This window comes from Epargyreus clarus, unplaced genomic scaffold (genome assembly GCF_041222505.1).
Source record: "Epargyreus clarus isolate Ecla_fem2 unplaced genomic scaffold, WU_Ecla_fem_2.2 ptg000015l, whole genome shotgun sequence".
Lineage (NCBI taxonomy): Eukaryota > Metazoa > Arthropoda > Insecta > Lepidoptera > Hesperiidae > Epargyreus > Epargyreus clarus.
In genome coordinates, this window is record NW_027332223.1 from 278,776 (window position 1) to 298,625 (window position 19,850).

The 19,850-nt window shown below is 34.4% G+C and overlaps 1 protein-coding gene and 1 long non-coding RNA gene across 3 annotated transcripts in view; one reads left to right on the forward strand and one right to left on the reverse strand.

Annotated features, from left to right (window-relative positions):
• Positions 1 to 19,850, forward strand: part of LOC140748232 (neuroligin-3) — a 142,234-nt gene that overhangs the window by 65,488 nt on the left and 56,896 nt on the right. The gene's annotated exons all lie outside the window — the stretch shown is intronic.
• On the reverse strand, positions 12,722 to 18,494 carry LOC140748032 (uncharacterized). Its single transcript, XR_012102915.1, has 3 exons — positions 15,142 to 18,494; positions 13,268 to 15,048; positions 12,722 to 12,920 (listed from the first exon to the last, which is right to left on the reverse strand). It is a non-coding gene; the product is annotated as an uncharacterized LOC140748032 (long non-coding RNA).

Consider the following 19,850-nt stretch of genomic DNA (forward strand, 5'->3'; position numbering starts at 1 on the left):
ATTATAGCCGTTGATCAAAACGAAGTACGCGCTTCACCGCTCGCGGAGATAGCGTACGGCTGTAACTGATTTTACAGATTCAACTGTAATTCCCGTTCGATTGAGCGGATTTAATTTATAGTCGTCGTGAAATCAGAAATGTTGATATAATTTTAATTTTTGAACAATACAATTAATTAATGAACGAACTAAAATTAAACAGAATATATTTAGTATTTTTGATAATTAACTAAGTTGAACATGTACCATAATTTGTTACATTATTTATTAGTAAAAACCATAGGGTCATTGTATTATACGTTAATGGAAGTCAGAGTGCGAACTTAAATCATCACGTCATCAAAAGCAACTCTATCTGGAGGCACGGCAGTGCCTCCGCCAAGTCGAGCCAAAAGAAGCGGCACGGCCGTACCATACTTTTCCCGAAGCAATTCGGCCCATTTTTGACCCCCTGTAACTTCGTTGCATATGAAGCTAGAAGCCTGAATTTTCAGGAGCCAACCAAGCATTGTATAGACACGGTACATTTCAAATTTCATGCAATTTGAACCAGTAGTTTAAGAATTACAAGTAGTTAAAGTTCGTAATTTTGTCACTCACTCACTGACTGACTGACCGATCATCAAAAGTTTAAGGCACTTCCAGCAGACATAGAACGTTGAAATTGAGGGTACAATTAGTGTTTAGTATATAACTCATGGAAAAACTAAAATATTTTGCAATTTCTGTCCAGTTATCTAGATACACCAACTACATTAAATAACTTTGTATCCTATATAAGTTATATAGGATTACAAAGTTACATTTGCAGTTAATGAATCTGTGTTTCTGTCCGCGAAATGTACGAGTAGTAGGGGAGCCCATGATGTTAAATGGGTAGAAACTCGAGCGTCAATAGGACGTATACGATTGTGTAGATTACACGTTAGAGTGAAGAGAAGGTTGTGTGATATTTTTCGATTCACCGTGGAAATAGCTTCTAGATGATTCGAAAAATGTAAAAAGCAGAGTCAGACATACTCAAGGCGCGGAAGGTTAGTGATAGAGTATATATCTCTGATGCCGGAAATATGTTTATCTGCTGGTTTGCATAGGGGGACAGCCATACGAGAGGTAAAAATGGAAAAAAAGTAACCAGCACATTAGATTTTCAAAGGGGATATGAAGTTACCCCAGATGAGTCCCCCATTCGAAAGACTGACGATTCGATTCGAAAGACTGTCAGTGACTCTTCGAAAATGCAAAAAAAAACGTTATCTTGACACACTCGAGGGCGTAAGATTATTATACAGGAAATTCCAGCTGATGTTTTATGTTGCAGCTGACGATTTAGTGGAGGGGTTTTTTATATTGACGATTTGAAAAAAAAAACAGAATGAGAATATATAAAGAATAATGTATTTTCCATAAAATTTGCCTTTTCCTTTAGTTTGTTGTACACCATTACTTTCCAGGGATCCATGCTAATAAATGGCGCTATCAGATAGTGCATATTTTCTAGCATTATTTCCTTTGTATTAAAAAAAATACCGCACTCGAGTATGTCCAGGTATAGATTTTTTGCAACCTTATTACTCCCTAACGCCGCCCTCAAACCATCAGATTATAAATTTATTGTTTTCAGCATGTAATTAAGCTACTATAGATAATACGATTTTTTATTAATAGTCTGATGGACTTCCCTGGTTGAACCCCCCAAATGGATAGTTTAAGATACTCTATAGGATGTAAGGTATCTCCCATATCTTAATCTGCCGCGTTCGAGTCACTCTCGAAATCCCGTCTTGGGCTCCCCTACTATTATAGGCGACGTCAATTGTTTTTATTCTCGAGATAAAAGACGTTTTCAATTCCAACTTCAATTTAAATTCAATTCAAATAATGGGTGAAGTGCGAATCGAACTCGTACGTACACTGAGGGTTCCGTACCACAAAAATATTTGTTTATTTTATTTTTATTTTTACTAATTGATGTTATAGCAGCCATATAATGCATTGTGAACATTTCAAATGAAAAACGCTAAAAAATAGCAGGTCCTTATATGTTTGTCTCTGTAGTTCCTGGACTAAAAAAGGGTTACGATATCCCGTGCCTGTCGTAAGAAGCGACTACAAGGGGGCTTCCGAAGTTGGGAGTGGCAACAGGGAGCTCGAACCGTCCAATAAGTGTCCCCGGGAAGGACGGCGGTATGTGTAGTCGCATACCGTCGTGAACACCGGATAGTTTAGGAGGAGCGAAAACTGTTCTCCCAGGGCAGAGCTCGATCGAGGCATCGCGCTTAAAGGACTTCTGTTACGTTCAGTCGGAGATCCCGGAGTTCTCCAACAAACGTTGAGGACGGCCACCGGAGGATTTTAGTGCGGCTAAAGTCCCACATAACCCGGCGTCACTCCCACGTCGTCGAGTACCTTTTCAAGATTTCCTCCTTATAAAGAAAAAGAAGGTCCTTGTATGGCAACTCTCCTTTATTTGAAAGTTTTTCTTTTTACTTTTAGTACATATTGTTAAAGCGGCCACCATTATACATATTCCGTAAAAAAAATAAATTTCTATGTATTAAGGTTCCAGAAATAGAGCTCTATGTCAGACAAACGAACGGACAGCTTAGAAATAGGGTTCCGTTTTAAACTTTAGGTATGGAACCCTAAAAAGTTATATAATATCAAAAACATTCCGAATTTCTGACAAATGTCATGAGAAAAAAACTAGATGTTACGGCTAATGTGCCTAAATCAGTTAAAACGCAGATTAGCTTGTCCATTACCTAAAGTACAAAACGAGATTGTATCAATTTTCACCCCTTGACGTCGACCCGTGCATGCCATGATGCGTCGTCGTGTCATGAATTTACGACAAACATTGTATATTTTCACGAAACAATATCGCTTTGCGGCACGATGTCGCTATGTGTCACGATACGTCGTCGTGTCGTAAAAAGGCATGTGTTTTAGCCCTAAGAACAAGTCTGAAAAGATGTTTCGAATTTTAACTACATAGTTAATCTGCATATTTTCTAGCTAATCTTAAGTCTAGTTAATGTGTATGCTAACGTATTCTACAATCTAACGGTAACATACACAATATACAATAACTGTCGTGAGGTTTAGCAACTGTCACCGCATTATAAAATAATAATAAGTTTGTTTCCAAGGAAACAAGTGTTTAGGCAAAGGAGATGTTTCATTTTCGGCCATCTTATGTACATTATAACTAAAAAACACGAATAATTTGCATAATTGAAGAAAAATACACATATATTTTGATAACCTAAAGTATTCGTGTTTAAAAATATTTAAAATAAGCAATCCTCATTGAAATATTAAATATGGCGGAATACTGTCAATGTCAAGTTTTCAAAACTGTCGATGTCGGGAACCTATGTGTACCCCACACATAGGTTACTATACTCTTTGGATGTCGGTAATTCTGTATTTCGCTGTTTTTGTCGTAAAGTTATTGTTACCTTAGTACTTTACAACCTGGCTTTTGTTTTGGGTATCCCCTCATTATTTCTGAACTTAATTAATTATTTATAATAATAATAACAAAACCACCTTTTAAATAGTATCTGGTTTTATAGATGTAAGTGACATGTCAAATTAAAAAAGAAGAAGTTGTCAATTTGATATGCGTAAAAGTGGATATATACATATTATAATAGTGGACTCCAATGTAAACGTTGAATAAATATGTAGGTACTGATGAGAAGATTCCATTTTAATCCTGAATATGTTTCTGCTCTGTGCTGCTTACGATTATTGTGATTCTACCTTACTTGTTTACCCAGCTTATGTTTTATGGACTCTTGTGATTTTCGTGCGATCGCTGTGGATTGTGTTGACAAGGATTCAATATCATCAGGTAAAATATACATCAGTTGTTGTATTAATCGTGAAATAATCGTAAATAATTTTAAACTACAGAAGCTAATCTTTTTACATTTCTCTTTTTTAGATAATTACATTAGCAAGACATGGACATTCTTGGGATGACAAAATAATCAGTTATTATTGCAACTGCATCGCTGGGCAACGAACCGTACTCGTAGGTAGTTGCGCTCACATTATGCCCATTGTTTGATGTTTGGGCTGAGCTCGTCACAGGATGAAAATATTGATAAGGGAAGATATTTAAAATGAATAAATAATGTATTTAAGTGAAGAGTAAGTAAAATATGATCAAATGTGTACTTAAAGTTGTTTTATTTACACACTTAAATGTTTTAACTAAAATAAATTGGTATAGAAGTACATATTTTGGTATGTTTGTTTTAAGTCAAGATTTATGAAAGTAAATATAATTAATGTTTATCAAATATAGGCCTTGTTTCTCAATTCACACAATACAATGTTTATATATCTACGCCCATTCGCGTAAAAAAATATATTAAAAAGTATATAATGTATATAGTAAGTTAAAATAGAATGACAGATGACATTATTACGGTAATCACTACCGCCATGATGTTTTTCCACTGTTGTGTTGCAAGTTTAAGTGTAAATCATTGTTTTTTAACAATTAAACGAACATGATTTGAAGAAAATTAACCCCCTTCTTTGCAAGTTTTCTTAATTTTTAATATAGTCTACAAAAGGTGGCCGGGAGCCCATACATTTTGAAACATCTCCTTTCGGCCTTATTGAGCATAAATAAATGTCTATGAAAATATTTTTTATATGTAAGCACATAAAAAATTATAATGTTCACAATAGAAAATCCCTAATAACTTCTAAACGGATTACCCTAATTACACAATTCCTTTTGCCCTATCCGTTTTAGACATAAACCTACCAAATGGCATTAAAGACAAACCAATATATATACGAACAAAAAATCATGTTTTCAACTTACGTAATATTAGGTACGTAACATTTCAACGCAATATTACAAAAATTTAGTTAAGTTCGTTTCAAATGATTCGAAATAGGAAACTGTTATATAAATCGAGCTTAGATATCCACTTTATAACATATTCTTGCCATGATCACCAAAAATATCAGCTCCTAGTGGCTTGATAATTGATAGCTATAAAAAAACGAAAATCCACAGTTTAACGTTGAATTTAAACAACCGTCCATTGCACAATTAGGGTATTTTATTTTGCTCCATTGCTTGTACAAAACAGTTACAAACGCGTGTCAGAAATGAACTGACAGTCGCGCACGTATGCGCTCGAGTCCCCCCGAGATAACGAGTCGGTAAGTGGTGTCTACGTGTGCGTTACTTCAGCCCACTTTGTATGAAGATTTACTTCTGTTAGTTTTTATTTTGTGTTAGTACCTACCCGGAAAATACGTGGAAATTATTATAAGAAACCTTTTTAATATAAATAATTTTAAGTATGAATTTGTTAGCGGTGAGTAAACTTACTGAAAAAGGATTTACTGTTAATTTTGAAAAACGGTTGCACTATTAGTAACTCTATGGATATTATCATCGCAACTGGCCACAACGTAAATGGTATATATAAATTTAAACAATTTGTCAAATCACCGATATGTAATTTGACAATGTCAAATAAATATTGGCATAGAAGACTAGCCCATATTAATCCGGAATATATGCGAATTTTAAAGAATATTATGACTGGTCTTGATAATGTGAACATTACCGACGGATATGACGACTAGTAAGAAACCATTTCCAAACCTCTGAACGCGAACGAACGATATACTGGAGATCGTACATACAGATTTATGTAGTCCCATGGAAGCTAGTTCACTCAACGGTTCAAGGTACATGTTATTATTTATCGACTATTATTCTCGAATGACACGATGAATGTTTATTTTCTAAAACATAAGAGTGAGTCTTTAAGAAATTTAAAAAATATAAAGTGTTGAAAAAGGAACTAGCAAGTCGAACAAATGTATGCCATCAAAAACAATGCTTGTAAAAAAATCCAAGTCTCGCCATTCAATTCTTCTACCGTAAAAAGTCTTGAGATCTATGTAATACCAAGCCGGTAATGTATGCAGTCCCTACTTAAGAGACCTTCTGTCTTAAGGTATTATCTCACTATCTAACCTAACAACATCTTATGGGACCATACCAATTTTAAAAATATTTTATGTTCTAAATAAATTAACGTGGCAATCGTACTGCAAGTCACATTGTGTTTTCATCTTATCATATCGCATCACACAAGTACGAACAGATTTTTTAAAGGCAATTAAATTGTTTAGGTAGTCTTTGTAGTTATGTAAATAATCTTGCCATTCATCATCACTTTCATTCGAACATGACAATAAATTAAATCTAAAAAAGTTACTATTTTGACAACTGAAATTATGCCCGTTATCCTCAGGAAAAACATTCTAAAACATCTCTACTGATTGTGATTTATTTATTTATTTATTTATTGGGATTTAACGTGTCTTCGTATTAAATAATCGACATCCCTTACTTTCTTCTGAATATCCGACAAAAATCATTGGTAATCTTTCACTGACTTCGTCGGACTCCGGTTTTTGATATAAACCACAGTATTTACTGCTCTTGCTCAAATTAGTTTCAATTTATAATAGACTTCTGAAATCTGAAATGAAATGAAATATTTATTTAATAATGATAACATCAGTTTTAGACTTGTCGCATATACAATAATAGTTCTGTTAGCTGTTTCAACCACAACAATTTGTTTAGGGGTATACAGTATCGCCTTCTAATGTAGAATTCCATTTGTTGATAAGAAAATATTGAAAGCTCTATTACAAAATGTCGTCCCACCATCTGATCTCATCTGGAGGCACGGCAGTGCCTCCGCCAAGTCGAGCCAAAAGAAGCGGCACGGCCGTACCATACTTTTCCCGAAGCAATTCGGCCCATTTTTGACCCCCTGTAACTTCGTTGCATATGAAGCTAGAAGCCTGAATTTTCAGGAGCCAACCAAGCATTGTATAGACACGGTACATTTCAAATTTCATGCAATTTGAACCAGTAGTTTAAGAATTACAAGTAGTTAAAGTTCGTAATTTTGTCACTCACTCACTGACTGACTGACCGATCATCAAAAGTTTAAGGCACTTCCAGCAGACATAGAACGTTGAAATTGAGGGTACAATTAGTGTTTAGTATATAACTCATGGAAAAACTAAAATATTTTGCAATTTCTGTCCAGTTATCTAGATACACCAACTACATTAAATAACTTTGTATCCTATATAAGTTATATAGGATTACAAAGTTACATTTGCAGTTAATGAATCTGTGTTTCTGTCCGCGAAATGTACGAGTAGTAGGGGAGCCCATGATGTTAAATGGGTAGAAACTCGAGCGTCAATAGGACGTATACGATTGTGTAGATTACACGTTAGAGTGAAGAGAAGGTTGTGTGATATTTTTCGATTCACCGTGGAAATAGCTTCTAGATGATTCGAAAAATGTAAAAAGCAGAGTCAGACATACTCAAGGCGCGGAAGGTTAGTGATAGAGTATATATCTCTGATGCCGGAAATATGTTTATCTGCTGGTTTGCATAGGGGGACAGCCATACGAGAGGTAAAAATGGAAAAAAAGTAACCAGCACATTAGATTTTCAAAGGGGATATGAAGTTACCCCAGATGAGTCCCCCATTCGAAAGACTGACGATTCGATTCGAAAGACTGTCAGTGACTCTTCGAAAATGCAAAAAAAAACGTTATCTTGACACACTCGAGGGCGTAAGATTATTATACAGGAAATTCCAGCTGATGTTTTATGTTGCAGCTGACGATTTAGTGGAGGGGTTTTTTATATTGACGATTTGAAAAAAAAAACAGAATGAGAATATATAAAGAATAATGTATTTTCCATAAAATTTGCCTTTTCCTTTAGTTTGTTGTACACCATTACTTTCCAGGGATCCATGCTAATAAATGGCGCTATCAGATAGTGCATATTTTCTAGCATTATTTCCTTTGTATTAAAAAAAATACCGCACTCGAGTATGTCCAGGTATAGATTTTTTGCAACCTTATTACTCCCTAACGCCGCCCTCAAACCATCAGATTATAAATTTATTGTTTTCAGCATGTAATTAAGCTACTATAGATAATACGATTTTTTATTAATAGTCTGATGGACTTCCCTGGTTGAACCCCCCAAATGGATAGTTTAAGATACTCTATAGGATGTAAGGTATCTCCCATATCTTAATCTGCCGCGTTCGAGTCACTCTCGAAATCCCGTCTTGGGCTCCCCTACTATTATAGGCGACGTCAATTGTTTTTATTCTCGAGATAAAAGACGTTTTCAATTCCAACTTCAATTTAAATTCAATTCAAATAATGGGTGAAGTGCGAATCGAACTCGTACGTACACTGAGGGTTCCGTACCACAAAAATATTTGTTTATTTTATTTTTATTTTTACTAATTGATGTTATAGCAGCCATATAATGCATTGTGAACATTTCAAATGAAAAACGCTAAAAAATAGCAGGTCCTTATATGTTTGTCTCTGTAGTTCCTGGACTAAAAAAGGGTTACGATATCCCGTGCCTGTCGTAAGAAGCGACTACAAGGGGGCTTCCGAAGTTGGGAGTGGCAACAGGGAGCTCGAACCGTCCAATAAGTGTCCCCGGGAAGGACGGCGGTATGTGTAGTCGCATACCGTCGTGAACACCGGATAGTTTAGGAGGAGCGAAAACTGTTCTCCCAGGGCAGAGCTCGATCGAGGCATCGCGCTTAAAGGACTTCTGTTACGTTCAGTCGGAGATCCCGGAGTTCTCCAACAAACGTTGAGGACGGCCACCGGAGGATTTTAGTGCGGCTAAAGTCCCACATAACCCGGCGTCACTCCCACGTCGTCGAGTACCTTTTCAAGATTTCCTCCTTATAAAGAAAAAGAAGGTCCTTGTATGGCAACTCTCCTTTATTTGAAAGTTTTTCTTTTTACTTTTAGTACATATTGTTAAAGCGGCCACCATTATACATATTCCGTAAAAAAAATAAATTTCTATGTATTAAGGTTCCAGAAATAGAGCTCTATGTCAGACAAACGAACGGACAGCTTAGAAATAGGGTTCCGTTTTAAACTTTAGGTATGGAACCCTAAAAAGTTATATAATATCAAAAACATTCCGAATTTCTGACAAATGTCATGAGAAAAAAACTAGATGTTACGGCTAATGTGCCTAAATCAGTTAAAACGCAGATTAGCTTGTCCATTACCTAAAGTACAAAACGAGATTGTATCAATTTTCACCCCTTGACGTCGACCCGTGCATGCCATGATGCGTCGTCGTGTCATGAATTTACGACAAACATTGTATATTTTCACGAAACAATATCGCTTTGCGGCACGATGTCGCTATGTGTCACGATACGTCGTCGTGTCGTAAAAAGGCATGTGTTTTAGCCCTAAGAACAAGTCTGAAAAGATGTTTCGAATTTTAACTACATAGTTAATCTGCATATTTTCTAGCTAATCTTAAGTCTAGTTAATGTGTATGCTAACGTATTCTACAATCTAACGGTAACATACACAATATACAATAACTGTCGTGAGGTTTAGCAACTGTCACCGCATTATAAAATAATAATAAGTTTGTTTCCAAGGAAACAAGTGTTTAGGCAAAGGAGATGTTTCATTTTCGGCCATCTTATGTACATTATAACTAAAAAACACGAATAATTTGCATAATTGAAGAAAAATACACATATATTTTGATAACCTAAAGTATTCGTGTTTAAAAATATTTAAAATAAGCAATCCTCATTGAAATATTAAATATGGCGGAATACTGTCAATGTCAAGTTTTCAAAACTGTCGATGTCGGGAACCTATGTGTACCCCACACATAGGTTACTATACTCTTTGGATGTCGGTAATTCTGTATTTCGCTGTTTTTGTCGTAAAGTTATTGTTACCTTAGTACTTTACAACCTGGCTTTTGTTTTGGGTATCCCCTCATTATTTCTGAACTTAATTAATTATTTATAATAATAATAACAAAACCACCTTTTAAATAGTATCTGGTTTTATAGATGTAAGTGACATGTCAAATTAAAAAAGAAGAAGTTGTCAATTTGATATGCGTAAAAGTGGATATATACATATTATAATAGTGGACTCCAATGTAAACGTTGAATAAATATGTAGGTACTGATGAGAAGATTCCATTTTAATCCTGAATATGTTTCTGCTCTGTGCTGCTTACGATTATTGTGATTCTACCTTACTTGTTTACCCAGCTTATGTTTTATGGACTCTTGTGATTTTCGTGCGATCGCTGTGGATTGTGTTGACAAGGATTCAATATCATCAGGTAAAATATACATCAGTTGTTGTATTAATCGTGAAATAATCGTAAATAATTTTAAACTACAGAAGCTAATCTTTTTACATTTCTCTTTTTTAGATAATTACATTAGCAAGACATGGACATTCTTGGGATGACAAAATAATCAGTTATTATTGCAACTGCATCGCTGGGCAACGAACCGTACTCGTAGGTAGTTGCGCTCACATTATGCCCATTGTTTGATGTTTGGGCTGAGCTCGTCACAGGATGAAAATATTGATAAGGGAAGATATTTAAAATGAATAAATAATGTATTTAAGTGAAGAGTAAGTAAAATATGATCAAATGTGTACTTAAAGTTGTTTTATTTACACACTTAAATGTTTTAACTAAAATAAATTGGTATAGAAGTACATATTTTGGTATGTTTGTTTTAAGTCAAGATTTATGAAAGTAAATATAATTAATGTTTATCAAATATAGGCCTTGTTTCTCAATTCACACAATACAATGTTTATATATCTACGCCCATTCGCGTAAAAAAATATATTAAAAAGTATATAATGTATATAGTAAGTTAAAATAGAATGACAGATGACATTATTACGGTAATCACTACCGCCATGATGTTTTTCCACTGTTGTGTTGCAAGTTTAAGTGTAAATCATTGTTTTTTAACAATTAAACGAACATGATTTGAAGAAAATTAACCCCCTTCTTTGCAAGTTTTCTTAATTTTTAATATAGTCTACAAAAGGTGGCCGGGAGCCCATACATTTTGAAACATCTCCTTTCGGCCTTATTGAGCATAAATAAATGTCTATGAAAATATTTTTTATATGTAAGCACATAAAAAATTATAATGTTCACAATAGAAAATCCCTAATAACTTCTAAACGGATTACCCTAATTACACAATTCCTTTTGCCCTATCCGTTTTAGACATAAACCTACCAAATGGCATTAAAGACAAACCAATATATATACGAACAAAAAATCATGTTTTCAACTTACGTAATATTAGGTACGTAACATTTCAACGCAATATTACAAAAATTTAGTTAAGTTCGTTTCAAATGATTCGAAATAGGAAACTGTTATATAAATCGAGCTTAGATATCCACTTTATAACATATTCTTGCCATGATCACCAAAAATATCAGCTCCTAGTGGCTTGATAATTGATAGCTATAAAAAAACGAAAATCCACAGTTTAACGTTGAATTTAAACAACCGTCCATTGCACAATTAGGGTATTTTATTTTGCTCCATTGCTTGTACAAAACAGTTACAAACGCGTGTCAGAAATGAACTGACAGTCGCGCACGTATGCGCTCGAGTCCCCCCGAGATAACAAGTCGGTAAGTGGTGTCTACGTGTGCGTTACTTCAGCCCACTTTGTATGAAGATTTACTTCTGTTAGTTTTTATTTTGTGTTAGTACCTACCCGGAAAATACGTGGAAATTATTATAAGAAACCTTTTTAATATAAATAATTTTAAGTATGAATTTGTTAGCGGTGAGTAAACTTACTGAAAAAGGATTTACTGTTAATTTTGAAAAACGGTTGCACTATTAGTAACTCTATGGATATTATCATCGCAACTGGCCACAACGTAAATGGTATATATAAATTTAAACAATTTGTCAAATCACCGATATGTAATTTGACAATGTCAAATAAATATTGGCATAGAAGACTAGCCCATATTAATCCGGAATATATGCGAATTTTAAAGAATATTATGACTGGTCTTGATAATGTGAACATTACCGACGGATATGACGACTAGTAAGAAACCATTTCCAAACCTCTGAACGCGAACGAACGATATACTGGAGATCGTACATACAGATTTATGTAGTCCCATGGAAGCTAGTTCACTCAACGGTTCAAGGTACATGTTATTATTTATCGACTATTATTCTCGAATGACACGATGAATGTTTATTTTCTAAAACATAAGAGTGAGTCTTTAAGAAATTTAAAAAATATAAAGTGTTGAAAAAGGAACTAGCAAGTCGAACAAATGTATGCCATCAAAAACAATGCTTGTAAAAAAATCCAAGTCTCGCCATTCAATTCTTCTACCGTAAAAAGTCTTGAGATCTATGTAATACCAAGCCGGTAATGTATGCAGTCCCTACTTAAGAGACCTTCTGTCTTAAGGTATTATCTCACTATCTAACCTAACAACATCTTATGGGACCATACCAATTTTAAAAATATTTTATGTTCTAAATAAATTAACGTGGCAATCGTACTGCAAGTCACATTGTGTTTTCATCTTATCATATCGCATCACACAAGTACGAACAGATTTTTTAAAGGCAATTAAATTGTTTAGGTAGTCTTTGTAGTTATGTAAATAATCTTGCCATTCATCATCACTTTCATTCGAACATGACAATAAATTAAATCTAAAAAAGTTACTATTTTGACAACTGAAATTATGCCCGTTATCCTCAGGAAAAACATTCTAAAACATCTCTACTGATTGTGATTTATTTATTTATTTATTTATTGGGATTTAACGTGTCTTCGTATTAAATAATCGACATCCCTTACTTTCTTCTGAATATCCGACAAAAATCATTGGTAATCTTTCACTGACTTCGTCGGACTCCGGTTTTTGATATAAACCACAGTATTTACTGCTCTTGCTCAAATTAGTTTCAATTTATAATAGACTTCTGAAATCTGAAATGAAATGAAATATTTATTTAATAATGATAACATCAGTTTTAGACTTGTCGCATATACAATAATAGTTCTGTTAGCTGTTTCAACCACAACAATTTGTTTAGGGGTATACAGTATCGCCTTCTAATGTAGAATTCCATTTGTTGATAAGAAAATATTGAAAGCTCTATTACAAAATGTCGTCCCACCATCTGATCTCATACATTTGTTCGACTTGCTAGTTCCTTTTTCAACACTTTATATTTTTTAAATTTCTTAAAGACTCACTCTTATGTTTTAGAAAATAAACATTCATCGTGTCATTCGAGAATAATAGTCGATAAATAATAACATGTACCTTGAACCGTTGAGTGAACTAGCTTCCATGGGACTACATAAATCTGTATGTACGATCTCCAGTATATCGTTCGTTCGCGTTCAGAGGTTTGGAAATGGTTTCTTACTAGTCGTCATATCCGTCGGTAATGTTCACATTATCAAGACCAGTCATAATATTCTTTAAAATTCGCATATATTCCGGATTAATATGGGCTAGTCTTCTATGCCAATATTTATTTGACATTGTCAAATTACATATCGGTGATTTGACAAATTGTTTAAATTTATATATACCATTTACGTTGTGGCCAGTTGCGATGATAATATCCATAGAGTTACTAATAGTGCAACCGTTTTTCAAAATTAACAGTAAATCCTTTTTCAGTAAGTTTACTCACCGCTAACAAATTCATACTTAAAATTATTTATATTAAAAAGGTTTCTTATAATAATTTCCACGTATTTTCCGGGTAGGTACTAACACAAAATAAAAACTAACAGAAGTAAATCTTCATACAAAGTGGGCTGAAGTAACGCACACGTAGACACCACTTACCGACTCGTTATCTCGGGGGGACTCGAGCGCATACGTGCGCGACTGTCAGTTCATTTCTGACACGCGTTTGTAACTGTTTTGTACAAGCAATGGAGCAAAATAAAATACCCTAATTGTGCAATGGACGGTTGTTTAAATTCAACGTTAAACTGTGGATTTTCGTTTTTTTATAGCTATCAATTATCAAGCCACTAGGAGCTGATATTTTTGGTGATCATGGCAAGAATATGTTATAAAGTGGATATCTAAGCTCGATTTATATAACAGTTTCCTATTTCGAATCATTTGAAACGAACTTAACTAAATTTTTGTAATATTGCGTTGAAATGTTACGTACCTAATATTACGTAAGTTGAAAACATGATTTTTTGTTCGTATATATATTGGTTTGTCTTTAATGCCATTTGGTAGGTTTATGTCTAAAACGGATAGGGCAAAAGGAATTGTGTAATTAGGGTAATCCGTTTAGAAGTTATTAGGGATTTTCTATTGTGAACATTATAATTTTTTATGTGCTTACATATAAAAAATATTTTCATAGACATTTATTTATGCTCAATAAGGCCGAAAGGAGATGTTTCAAAATGTATGGGCTCCCGGCCACCTTTTGTAGACTATATTAAAAATTAAGAAAACTTGCAAAGAAGGGGGTTAATTTTCTTCAAATCATGTTCGTTTAATTGTTAAAAAACAATGATTTACACTTAAACTTGCAACACAACAGTGGAAAAACATCATGGCGGTAGTGATTACCGTAATAATGTCATCTGTCATTCTATTTTAACTTACTATATACATTATATACTTTTTAATATATTTTTTTACGCGAATGGGCGTAGATATATAAACATTGTATTGTGTGAATTGAGAAACAAGGCCTATATTTGATAAACATTAATTATATTTACTTTCATAAATCTTGACTTAAAACAAACATACCAAAATATGTACTTCTATACCAATTTATTTTAGTTAAAACATTTAAGTGTGTAAATAAAACAACTTTAAGTACACATTTGATCATATTTTACTTACTCTTCACTTAAATACATTATTTATTCATTTTAAATATCTTCCCTTATCAATATTTTCATCCTGTGACGAGCTCAGCCCAAACATCAAACAATGGGCATAATGTGAGCGCAACTACCTACGAGTACGGTTCGTTGCCCAGCGATGCAGTTGCAATAATAACTGATTATTTTGTCATCCCAAGAATGTCCATGTCTTGCTAATGTAATTATCTAAAAAAGAGAAATGTAAAAAGATTAGCTTCTGTAGTTTAAAATTATTTACGATTATTTCACGATTAATACAACAACTGATGTATATTTTACCTGATGATATTGAATCCTTGTCAACACAATCCACAGCGATCGCACGAAAATCACAAGAGTCCATAAAACATAAGCTGGGTAAACAAGTAAGGTAGAATCACAATAATCGTAAGCAGCACAGAGCAGAAACATATTCAGGATTAAAATGGAATCTTCTCATCAGTACCTACATATTTATTCAACGTTTACATTGGAGTCCACTATTATAATATGTATATATCCACTTTTACGCATATCAAATTGACAACTTCTTCTTTTTTAATTTGACATGTCACTTACATCTATAAAACCAGATACTATTTAAAAGGTGGTTTTGTTATTATTATTATAAATAATTAATTAAGTTCAGAAATAATGAGGGGATACCCAAAACAAAAGCCAGGTTGTAAAGTACTAAGGTAACAATAACTTTACGACAAAAACAGCGAAATACAGAATTACCGACATCCAAAGAGTATAGTAACCTATGTGTGGGGTACACATAGGTTCCCGACATCGACAGTTTTGAAAACTTGACATTGACAGTATTCCGCCATATTTAATATTTCAATGAGGATTGCTTATTTTAAATATTTTTAAACACGAATACTTTAGGTTATCAAAATATATGTGTATTTTTCTTCAATTATGCAAATTATTCGTGTTTTTTAGTTATAATGTACATAAGATGGCCGAAAATGAAACATCTCCTTTGCCTAAACACTTGTTTCCTTGGAAACAAACTTATTATTATTTTATAATGCGGTGACAGTTGCTAAACCTCACGACAGTTATTGTATATTGTGTATGTTACCGTTAGATTGTAGAATACGTTAGCATACACATTAACTAGACTTAAGATTAGCTAGAAAATATGCAGATTAACTATGTAGTTAAAATTCGAAACATCTTTTCAGACTTGTTCTTAGGGCTAAAACACATGCCTTTTTACGACACGACGACGTATCGTGACACATAGCGACATCGTGCCGCAAAGCGATATTGTTTCGTGAAAATATACAATGTTTGTCGTAAATTCATGACACGACGACGCATCATGGCATGCACGGGTCGACGTCAAGGGGTGAAAATTGATACAATCTCGTTTTGTACTTTAGGTAATGGACAAGCTAATCTGCGTTTTAACTGATTTAGGCACATTAGCCGTAACATCTAGTTTTTTTCTCATGACATTTGTCAGAAATTCGGAATGTTTTTGATATTATATAACTTTTTAGGGTTCCATACCTAAAGTTTAAAACGGAACCCTATTTCTAAGCTGTCCGTTCGTTTGTCTGACATAGAGCTCTATTTCTGGAACCTTAATACATAGAAATTTATTTTTTTTACGGAATATGTATAATGGTGGCCGCTTTAACAATATGTACTAAAAGTAAAAAGAAAAACTTTCAAATAAAGGAGAGTTGCCATACAAGGACCTTCTTTTTCTTTATAAGGAGGAAATCTTGAAAAGGTACTCGACGACGTGGGAGTGACGCCGGGTTATGTGGGACTTTAGCCGCACTAAAATCCTCCGGTGGCCGTCCTCAACGTTTGTTGGAGAACTCCGGGATCTCCGACTGAACGTAACAGAAGTCCTTTAAGCGCGATGCCTCGATCGAGCTCTGCCCTGGGAGAACAGTTTTCGCTCCTCCTAAACTATCCGGTGTTCACGACGGTATGCGACTACACATACCGCCGTCCTTCCCGGGGACACTTATTGGACGGTTCGAGCTCCCTGTTGCCACTCCCAACTTCGGAAGCCCCCTTGTAGTCGCTTCTTACGACAGGCACGGGATATCGTAACCCTTTTTTAGTCCAGGAACTACAGAGACAAACATATAAGGACCTGCTATTTTTTAGCGTTTTTCATTTGAAATGTTCACAATGCATTATATGGCTGCTATAACATCAATTAGTAAAAATAAAAATAAAATAAACAAATATTTTTGTGGTACGGAACCCTCAGTGTACGTACGAGTTCGATTCGCACTTCACCCATTATTTGAATTGAATTTAAATTGAAGTTGGAATTGAAAACGTCTTTTATCTCGAGAATAAAAACAATTGACGTCGCCTATAATAGTAGGGGAGCCCAAGACGGGATTTCGAGAGTGACTCGAACGCGGCAGATTAAGATATGGGAGATACCTTACATCCTATAGAGTATCTTAAACTATCCATTTGGGGGGTTCAACCAGGGAAGTCCATCAGACTATTAATAAAAAATCGTATTATCTATAGTAGCTTAATTACATGCTGAAAACAATAAATTTATAATCTGATGGTTTGAGGGCGGCGTTAGGGAGTAATAAGGTTGCAAAAAATCTATACCTGGACATACTCGAGTGCGGTATTTTTTTTAATACAAAGGAAATAATGCTAGAAAATATGCACTATCTGATAGCGCCATTTATTAGCATGGATCCCTGGAAAGTAATGGTGTACAACAAACTAAAGGAAAAGGCAAATTTTATGGAAAATACATTATTCTTTATATATTCTCATTCTGTTTTTTTTTTCAAATCGTCAATATAAAAAACCCCTCCACTAAATCGTCAGCTGCAACATAAAACATCAGCTGGAATTTCCTGTATAATAATCTTACGCCCTCGAGTGTGTCAAGATAACGTTTTTTTTTGCATTTTCGAAGAGTCACTGACAGTCTTTCGAATCGAATCGTCAGTCTTTCGAATGGGGGACTCATCTGGGGTAACTTCATATCCCCTTTGAAAATCTAATGTGCTGGTTACTTTTTTTCCATTTTTACCTCTCGTATGGCTGTCCCCCTATGCAAACCAGCAGATAAACATATTTCCGGCATCAGAGATATATACTCTATCACTAACCTTCCGCGCCTTGAGTATGTCTGACTCTGCTTTTTACATTTTTCGAATCATCTAGAAGCTATTTCCACGGTGAATCGAAAAATATCACACAACCTTCTCTTCACTCTAACGTGTAATCTACACAATCGTATACGTCCTATTGACGCTCGAGTTTCTACCCATTTAACATCATGGGCTCCCCTACTACTCGTACATTTCGCGGACAGAAACACAGATTCATTAACTGCAAATGTAACTTTGTAATCCTATATAACTTATATAGGATACAAAGTTATTTAATGTAGTTGGTGTATCTAGATAACTGGACAGAAATTGCAAAATATTTTAGTTTTTCCATGAGTTATATACTAAACACTAATTGTACCCTCAATTTCAACGTTCTATGTCTGCTGGAAGTGCCTTAAACTTTTGATGATCGGTCAGTCAGTCAGTGAGTGAGTGACAAAATTACGAACTTTAACTACTTGTAATTCTTAAACTACTGGTTCAAATTGCATGAAATTTGAAATGTACCGTGTCTATACAATGCTTGGTTGGCTCCTGAAAATTCAGGCTTCTAGCTTCATATGCAACGAAGTTACAGGGGGTCAAAAATGGGCCGAATTGCTTCGGGAAAAGTATGGTACGGCCGTGCCGCTTCTTTTGGCTCGACTTGGCGGAGGCACTGCCGTGCCTCCAGATGAGATCAGATGGTGGGACGACATTTTGTAATAGAGCTTTCAATATTTTCTTATCAACAAATGGAATTCTACATTAGAAGGCGATACTGTATACCCCTAAACAAATTGTTGTGGTTGAAACAGCTAACAGAACTATTATTGTATATGCGACAAGTCTAAAACTGATGTTATCATTATTAAATAAATATTTCATTTCATTTCAGATTTCAGAAGTCTATTATAAATTGAAACTAATTTGAGCAAGAGCAGTAAATACTGTGGTTTATATCAAAAACCGGAGTCCGACGAAGTCAGTGAAAGATTACCAATGATTTTTGTCGGATATTCAGAAGAAAGTAAGGGATGTCGATTATTTAATACGAAGACACGTTAAATCCCAATAAATAAATAAATAAATAAATCACAATCAGTAGAGATGTTTTAGAATGTTTTTCCTGAGGATAACGGGCATAATTTCAGTTGTCAAAATAGTAACTTTTTTAGATTTAATTTATTGTCATGTTCGAATGAAAGTGATGATGAATGGCAAGATTATTTACATAACTACAAAGACTACCTAAACAATTTAATTGCCTTTAAAAAATCTGTTGTTGAGATTCAACTAGTGGAAGGTACCGGAAAGGAAAAGAGTAGAAATATCTACAAAAAGGAATGAGATGCCATCAAAAACAATGCTTGTAAAAAAATCCAAGTCTCGCCATTCAATTCTTCTACCGTAAAAAGTCTTGAGATCTATGTAATACCAAGCCGGTAATGTATGCAGTCCCTACTTAAGAGACCTTCTGTCTTAAGGTATTATCTCACTATCTAACCTAACAACATCTTATGGGACCATACCAATTTTAAAAATATTTTATGTTCTAAATAAATTGACGTGGCAATCGTACTTGTGTGATGCGATATGATAAGATGAAAACACAATGTGACTTGCAGTACGATTGCCACGTTAATTTATTTAGAACATAAAATATTTTTAAAATTGGTATGGTCCCATAAGATGTTGTTAGGTTAGATAGTGAGATAATACCTTAAGACAGAAGGTCTCTTAAGTAGGGACTGCATACATTACCGGCTTGGTATTACATAGATCTCAAGACTTTTTACGGTAGAAGAATTGAATGGCGAGACTTGGATTTTTTTACAAGCATTGTTTTTGATGGCATTAATATTTCCAGATTCAAATCATTTTTCAGTTCGGCCG